This window comes from Macaca thibetana, chromosome 20, assembly GCF_024542745.1.
Source record: "Macaca thibetana thibetana isolate TM-01 chromosome 20, ASM2454274v1, whole genome shotgun sequence".
NCBI classification, from domain to species: Eukaryota; Metazoa; Chordata; class Mammalia; order Primates; family Cercopithecidae; genus Macaca; species Macaca thibetana.
In genome coordinates this window covers 11,808,577-11,817,477 of record NC_065597.1, presented here as the reverse complement: position 1 = coordinate 11,817,477, position 8,901 = coordinate 11,808,577, and the positions used below count along the sequence as shown (strand labels likewise).

Genomic DNA, 8,901 nt, shown 5'->3' with positions numbered 1-8,901 from the left:
GGAGTACAATGGGGCGACCTCAACTCACTGCAACCTCTGCCTTCTGGGTTCAAGCCATTCTCCCGCCTCAGCCTCCCAAGTAGCTGGGACTACAGGCGTGTGCCACCATTCCCGGCTAATTTTTTGTATTTTTACTAGAGACGGGGTTTCACTGTGCCAGGATGGTGTCAATCTCCTGACCTCATGATCTGCTCGCTTCAGCCTCCCTAAATGCTGGGATTACAGGCGTGAGCCACTGCACCTGGCCTAAAAAAAAAATCAACTTACTTTTTTTTTTTTTTTTTTTTTTTGAGACGGAGTCTTGCTCTGTCACCCAGGCTGGAGTGCAGTGGCCGGATCTCAGCTCACTGCAAGCTCCTCCTCTCGGGTTCACGCCATTCTCCTGCCTCAGCCTCCCGAGTAGCTGGGACTACAGGCACCCGCCACTTCGCCCGGCTAGTTTTTTTTGTATTTTTTAGTAGAGATGGGGTTTCACCGTGTTAGCCAGGATGGTCTCGATCTCCTGACCTCGTGATCCACCCGTCTCGGCCTCCCAAAGTGCTGGGATTACAGGCTTGAGCCACCACGCCCGGCCATCAACTTACTTTTAATTAAGTCAGCAGTGCACCCGCCTGTAGTCCCAGCTACTTGGGAGGTTGAGGTGGGAGGATTGCTCGAGCCCAGGAGTTCAGGGTTCCATCATTAAATTCTAGCTGGATATTGCTGCCTGCTGGAGGCTGAGCATAGGACCAGCTCTTTGTTTAAGAAAGGAAGTTGTCGCCAGGAGCGGTGGCTCACGTCTATAATCCCAGCACTTTGGGAGGCTAAGGCAGGTGAATCACTTGAGGTCAGGAGTTCGAGACCAGCCCAGCCCCATGGTGAAACCCTGTCTCCACTAAAAACACAGAATTTAGCCAGGTGTGGTGGTAGGCGCCTGTAATCCCTGCTACTCAGGAGGCTGAGGCAGGAGAATTGCTTGAACCCATGGGATGGAGGTTGCACTGAGCTGGGATCACCCCACTGCACTCCAGCCTGGGTGACAGAGCGAAACTCTGTCTCAAAAATATAAAATAAAATAAAATATTAAAAAATAAAAAGTCTGAATAGGAAACATTGGCCATCTATTGTCTCTAAGCTTGGCCACCTGTGAGATATAAGAATCTTGGTCTCCACAACCCCTTATCTTTTTTTTTTTTTTTTTTTTTTGAGACGGAGTCTCGCTCTGTCGCCCAGGCTGGAGTGCAGTGGCGCAATCTCGGCTCACTGCAAGCTCCGCCTCCCGGGTTCACGCCATTCTCCTGCCTCAGCCTCCCAAGTAGCTGGGACTACAGGCGCCCACAACTGCACCCGGCTAATTTTTTGTATTTTTAGTAGAGACGGGGTTTCACCGTGGTCTCGATCTGCTGACCTTGTGATCCGCCCGCCTCGGCCTCCCAAAGTGCTGGGATTACAGGCGTGAGCCACCGCGCCCGGCCACAACCCCTTATCTTAACCCAGACACTCCTTTCTTTGGATTCCAAGTCTTTAGACTAATAACAACTCTTTCAACCAATTGCCAATTGGAAAATCTTTGAATCCACCTGTAAACCCCTGCTTCCAATTGTCCTGCCTTTCTGGACCAAACCAATGTATATTTCACATGTGTTGATTGGCGGCTTATGTTCCCCTAAAACATATAAAACCAAGCTGTAACCCAAGCATTTTGAGCACATGTTCTCAGGACTTCTTGAGACGGTGCGTCCAGCCATGGTCACTCATATTTGGCTAAGAACAAATCTCTACATATTTTAACAGAGTTTGCCTCTTTTTGTTGACACGTCCCAGCCTAGAATATTCTCTTTCAAAGAACATTCTAAATAAGGCAAGTCTTTCAAGTGTTATGTAAATGCTGCATTCACTGATGGAGTAGGAAATAGCCATTTAACATGCTATTGTAGAAAAATATTTATTTTTATGAAAAGATGTACACATAAAGAGAAGTTTCCAGCCAGGCGCGGTGGCTCACGCCTGTAATCCCAACACCATGGGAGGTTGAGGTGAATGGATCATGAGGTCAGGAGATTGAGACCATGCTGGCTAACAGGGTGAAACCCCATCTCTACCAAAAATACAAAAAGCCAGGCGTGGTGGTGGGTACCTGTAATCTCAGCTACTCGGGAGACTGAGGCAGGAGAATCACTTGAACCCAGGAGGCGGAGGTTGCAGTGAGCCGAGATTGCGCCACTGCACTCCTGCCTGGGTGACAGAGAAAGAATCCATCTCAAAAAAGAAAAAAAAAAAAAAGATGTACACAATGTTTTGTTGGATATAAGAAATGTATCAGGCCGGGTGCGGTGGCTCGAGCCTGTAATCCCAGCACTTTGGGAGGCCGAGATGGGCGGATCACAAGGTCAGGAGATCGAGACCATCCTGGCTAATATGGTGAAACCCCGTCCTACAAAAAAATACAAAAAACTAGCCGGGCGAGGTGGTGGGCGTCTGTAGTCCCAGCTACTCGGGAGGCTGAGGCAGAAGAATGGCCTAAACCCGGGAGGCGGAGCTTGCAGTGAACTGAGATCCGGCCACTGTACTCCAGCCTGGGCGACAGCGCGAGACTCCCTCTCAAAAAAAAAAGAAATGTATCAATGACTGGATAGAGTGATAGCTAACTGGACGGATACGTGATGAAGCAAATGTATCAAAATGTCAATAGGAGAATCTAGGTGGTGGCATATGGGTGCTTGCTATACAACTCTTCCATTCTCTTGTGTCTTTGAAAATTTCTATAATAAAATATTTGGGGCCCGGCACCATGGCTCACGCCTGTAATCCCATCACTTTGGGAAGCCAAGGTTGGCGGATCACTTGAGGTCAGGAGTTGAAGACCGTTCCGGCCAACACGGCAAAATCCCATCTCTACTAAATCTGCAAAAAATTAAAAAAAAAAAAAAAAAAATTAGACCGGGCACGGTGGCTCACGCCTGTAATCCTAGCACTTTGGGAGGCTGAGATGGGTGGATCACCTGAGGTCAGGAGTCGGAGACCAGCCTGACCAACATGGTGAAACCCCATCTCTACTAAAAACACAAAAATTAGCAGGCCATGGTGGTGCACGTGTGTGATCCCAGCTACTTGGGAGGCTGAGACAGAAGAATTGCTTGAACCAGGGAGGCAGAGTTTCCAGCTAGCCAAGATAGTGCCATTGTACTCCAGCCTGGGCGACAAGAGCAAAACTCTGTCTCAAAAAAAATAAATAAATTAAGGCCGGGCGCACTGGCTCATGCCTGTAATCCCAGCACTTTGGAAGGCTGAGGCGGGCAGATCGCCTGAGGTCAGGAGTTCAAGGCCAGCCTGGCCAACATGGTGAAACCCCATGTCTACCAAAAAATACAAAAATTAGCCAGGTGTGGTGGCGGGTGCCTGTAATCCCAGCTACTCAGGAGGCTGAGGCTAGAAAATCTCTTGAACCTGGGAGGCAGAGGTTGCAGTGAGCCATGAGTGATTGTGCCATTGCACTCCAGCCTGGGCAATAGAGTGAGACTCCGTTTCAAAAATAAATAAATAAGGCCGGGCGCGGTGGCTCACGCCTGTAATCCCAGCACTTTGGGAGGCCGAGACGGGCGGATCACGAGGTCAGGAGATCGAGACCATCCTGACTAACACGGTGAAACCCCGTCTCTACTAAAAATACAAAAATTAGCCGGGCGCGGTGGCGGGCGCCTGTAGTCCCAGCTACTCGGGAGGCTGAGGCAGGAGAATGGCGGGAACCCGGGAAGGCGGAGCTTGCAGTGAGTGGAGATCGCGCCACTGCACTCCAGTCTGGGCGACAGAGCGAGACTCCGTCTCAAAAAAAAAAATAAATAAAATAAATAAATAAATAAAATAATATCTAGGCCGTGCGCGGTGGCTCACACCTGTAATCTTAGCACTCTGGGAGGACGAGGTGGGCGGATCACCTGAGGTCAGGAAATCAAGACCAGCCTGGCCAACATGGTAAAACCCTGTCTCTACTAAAAATACAAAAATTAGCTGGGCATGGAGGCAGGTGCCTGTAATGCCAGCTACTTGGGAGGCTAAGGCAGGAGAATCGCTTGAACCCAGAGGCAGCGGTTGCAATGAGCCAAGATTGCACCATTGCATTCCAGTCTGGGCAACAAGAGTGAAACTCCATCTCGAAATAATAATAATAATAAGTAAAGAATAATTGCCTTTTGTGGAAAAAAAGTAGTACATAAATGCACAAGATATGTAATAAGTAGTCTTTTCCAAAAGAAAGCCTGTTAATGTCACCTTCTCTGAATAGAAACCCATTAATGGTTTCCCATTCTCTGAAATAAAAACTCTTAAAGTCTTCAGGGGCTGTCTGGTCTGGCCCCTGACTACTCTCCCGCCCACACTGCCCTGTGCTCTAGTGGTAGGTCCTCTGGCCATCCCTTGAATGTGCCATAATCTTTTCTGCTATAGGTCTTTTGCTCCTGCTCTTTCCTCTGCCTGGAGCACTCTTCTTTTCCACTTAATTTACGCTTATCCTTCAATCTTAGCTGAGTGCTGTTTCCTTAGGGAAGGCTTTCTTGACTTCTCTAACTAGGTCAGAAAACTTTTTTTTTTTTTTTTTTTTTGAGACAGAATCTTGCTCTGTCACCCAGGCTGGAATACAGTGGCACCATCTAGGCTCACTGCAACCTCCACTCTCCCAACCCTCCTGCCCCCCGGGATCAATCAATCCTTCCATCTCAGCCTCCCAAGTAGCTGAGACCACAGGTGCACACCACCATGCCCCGTTAATTTTTGTACTTTTTGTAGAGATGGGGTTCTGCCATGTTTCCCTGGGAGGCTGGTCTCAAACTCCTGGGCTCAAGTGATACTCCTGCCTTGGCCTCCCGAAGTGCTGGGATTACAGATGTTCGAACCATTGTGCCCAACCAAAGCCCAATATTTGATGCTCTTGTAGGACTGAATATACTAACCCTTGTCATTGTTTAAATTGTCCATTTATGTGTAGACAACTTGGCTAATTATCCACATTTAATTTTAATTTTTGGTTAAATTCTATCTCCTCACTAGCCTGTGAACCATACGAGGACAGAGAGTAAGTGTTTAGCTCACGGTTAGATCCCCAGGATTCAAAATAGCAAACAATAGGTGCTCAATAAATACTTATTAAATGAATGAATGGAGAACAGACACCAAAACCACATTTCCAGATGATGAAATTATGAGTAATTTTGTTCTGTCTCTCTCTGCGGCGTATCTATATCTTCTTTTCCTATTCGTTTTCTACCAGAAAAAGTGTGTTGTGAGTTAAAAACTAGTCTTGGCCGGGCGCGGTGGCTCACGCCTGTAATCCCAGCACTTTGGGAGGCCGAGGCGGGCGGATCACAAGGTCAGGAGATCGAGACCACGGTGAAACCCCGTCTCTACTAAAAATATAAAAAATTAGCCGGGCGCGGTTGTGGGCGTCTGTAGTCCCAGCTACTCGGGAGGCTGAGGCAGGAGAATGGCGTGAACCCGGGAGGCGGAGCTTGCATTGAGCCGAGATCGCGCCACTGCACTCCAGCCTGGGCTGGGCGACAGAGCGAGACTCCGTCTCAAAAAAAAAAAAAAAAAAAAAAAAAAAAAAAAAAAAAAAAACTAGTCTTTTGTGGACTAGTGTGGAACTGTCTGTTCCTGATTCCTGTGGAAGCAGGAATACATTCATAACATGCTCCATTAAAAAAGGAGTTCTAGGCCAGGCAGAGTGCCTCATGTCTGGAATCCCAGCAGTTTGGGAGGCCGAAGCAGGAGGATGGCTTGAGGCCAGGAGTTCAACATCAGCTTGGGCAACATAATGAGCCCCCTGTCTCTACGAAAAAATAAAAATAAATTAATAAAAATTAGCCAGTCATGGCGGCACACACCTATAGTCCCAGGTACTCAGGAGGCTGAGGATTGCTTGAGCCCGGGAGGTTGAGGCTGCAGTGAGCTGTGATTGTGCCACTGCACTCCAGCCTGGGCGACCCAGCAAGACCCTGTCTCAAAAAAAAAAAAAAAAAAAGGCCAGGTGCAGTGGCTCACGCCTGTAATCCCAGCACTTTGGGAGGCCGAGGCAGGTGGATCACCTGATGTCAGGAGTTTCAGACCAGCCTGACCAACATGGCAAAAGCCTGACTCTACTAAAAATAAAAATTATCCAGTTGTGGTGGCGGGTGCCTGTAATCCCAGATACTCGGGAGGCTGAGGCAGGAGAATCGCTTGAACCCGGGAGCCAGAGGTTGCAGTGAGCCGAGATCACGCCATTGTACAGAGCTAGATTTCATCTCAAAAAAAAAAAAAAAAAAAAAAAAAAAAAAAAAAAAGGATCCTCAGGGCTGCCAACTTTATAGTAGAAGTTGAGGTGGTAGAGGATTTCTCCTACACAAAAGACCAAGTAAACAAACAGGAAAAAAAGTTTAAAGAACCAAAACACCAATCTTATCTGAGTTCTGGTTTTCCAGGGTGTGATCCAGAACCTATGGATCAAAACCAGAATCCAGCAGCAATTCAGCGTGAGGCACTAACAGTTCTCCTGCTTCCCAATACCCTGTACCCCACCTCTGCTCCCGCCCACGAATCTTCGTTTTGCAGGTCCCTGTAGCAGCCTTGGCTTTCACACCCTCACACACAATAGTTAAGGACACTAAAGCCCATTTGCCTGCCCTCTTTGATAAAACAGTGACAGCAAGACAAAACATCACCAGCAAAAGTCTTTAAAAATTTAAAGACCCTGATAAAGTCCTCCATTCTGCATCTGCCAGGGAAGGAAATGACCTCTGGCAAGTGCCTCTGTTGCTGTCCCCACCCCCACCCCACTACACCTTTTCTACAAACATCCCCTTCTCAATTTGTCCTTAGCTGCCTGCTGGAGGGCACCAGATCCACTTGCCTGAGGAGTTGGAGGAAGGGGAAGCCCCCACGACCCCACTGTATAGTCACGGGGGTGAAACTAATGAGCTGACGTTCTTCAAGCATTTGGAGGATCAAAGCCTGAGATCTGAGGACTTGGCGAGAACACAGCGCTTGCAGGCATGGGTGGGCACAAGCCAAGAGGTCCCTCCCCTCCCCGAGGCCTCCCCACCCCGCCTCCCCGTGATCACACAGGGCCAGGTGCTGTGCATACTCGGGTTGAGCCCACCTGCCAACAGACAGGTGTGAGGGCTGCCCCTCCCTAAACTGATAGTGCAGAAAAGGAAGAATTCTGAAACATTGTAATTAAATTAATACAGGAATTTGGGAAGGGGAGGGGAAGTAAAGGACAAGGAAGAAGAAAACAAGAAAACAACAATCACTCATTATCTCTCTAGATCAAATTAACCTGTGCTAGGAGTTTAGTTTATTTGCTCCTAGTCTTTTTTTTTTTTTTCTTTTCCTTTTTTTTTTTTTTTTTTTTTTTTTGAGACAAGAGTCTTGCTCTCTCACCCAGGCTGGAGTGCAGTGGCACAATCTTGGCTCACTGCAACCTCTGCCTTACAGGTTCAAGCGATTCTCCTGCCTCAGCCTCCCGATTAGCTGGGATTACAGGCGTGTGCCACCACGCCCAGCTAATTTTTTGTTTTTTGTTTTTTTTTTGAGATGGAGTCTCGCTGTGTCGCCCAGACTGGAGGGCAGTGGCGTGATCTCGGCTCACTGCAAGCTCCGCCTCCTGGGTTCACGCCATTCTCCTGCCTCAGCCTCCCCAGCAGCTGGGACTACAGGCACCCGCCACCACGACCAGCTAATTTTTTGTATTTTTAGTAGAGACGGGGTTTCACCATGTTAACCAGGATGGTCTCGATCTCCTGACCTCGTGATCCACCCGCCTCGGCCTCCCAAAGTGCTGGGATTACAGGCATGAGCCACTGCGCCCAGCCTAATTTTTTGTATTTTTAATAGAGACGGGTTTTCACTGTGTTAGCCAGGATGGTCTTGATCTCCTACCTTCGTGATCCGCCCACCTGAGCTGGATTACAGGCGTGAGCCACCATGCCCTGCGGCTCCTATTAATTTTTATTTTTTGAAACAGAGTCTTATTATGTCACCCAGGCAGGAGCACAGTGGTGCAATCATGACTCACTGTAGCCTCGACCTCCTGGACTCAAGCCATCCTTCCACCCCAGCCTCTGGAGTAGCTGTAACTACAGGAGCACACCACCACACTCAGCTAAATTTTTATTTTTTGTAGAAATGGGATTCCACCGTGTCGGCCAGGCTGGTCTTGAGCTCCTGGGCTCAAGCCATCTGCCCACCTCGGCCTCCCAAAGTTCTGGGATTACTGGCATAAGCCACCGCACCCACCCCAACCTACTACTTTTTCCTGCAGATATTGACATGATAATATTTTTCTCCTTTAACCAGGTAATGTGGTGGATTACATGAATAGGGTTTCCGCAGTTGAAATGCCCTTGCCTTCCTGGGATAATCAATTGCAATTATTTTCTACTGTGAGTTCCTTTTCTAGCCCCCTGTCTCAGTTCATGCCTTGGAGGGGCCATGTTATTTCCCATCTTGGCTCCTTGTCAAAAGCTCTAGTTGCCTAGCCGGAATGTTCTAGAAGCTTCCAGAAACTTGGTTTGCTCATTAGTGATGTGGTAGGAGTGGTCTCACTCATTGCTGAGGTGGGGACAATGAAGTGGGAACAAAAGGAAATGAGGGAGGTCTTGCTCTTACCAGCCTGCATAGTTCTCAGGAATGAATTAGTTCCCTCGATAATGGGTTGCTATAAAGGCAGGATGCCCATCAGGTTCTCCCCTCCCCACAGGTGTCCATTTCCCCTTTGACCTTCACCACATTGTAACAGCGCAAAAGCTCCTGCCAGAGCCAGGGCCATGTCCTTGAATTTCTCAGCTAGCAGAACTGTGAGGTTAATAAATCTTTGTTAAGTTACCCAGCCTCAGGGATTCTTTTATAGCAACATAAAGTGAACGAAAACAGTCAGCATTGAAAAGAAAT

The 8,901-nt window shown here is 48.2% G+C and overlaps 1 non-coding gene across 1 annotated transcript; it reads left to right on the top strand.

Moving 5' to 3' along the window:
* The first annotated feature begins 6,277 nt into the window (after window positions 1–6,277).
* On the top strand, window positions 6,278–6,356 carry LOC126945160 (small nucleolar RNA U109). Its single transcript, XR_007722331.1, has one exon. It is a non-coding gene; the product is annotated as a small nucleolar RNA U109 (small nucleolar RNA).
* The last annotated feature ends 2,545 nt before the right edge of the window (window positions 6,357–8,901 follow it).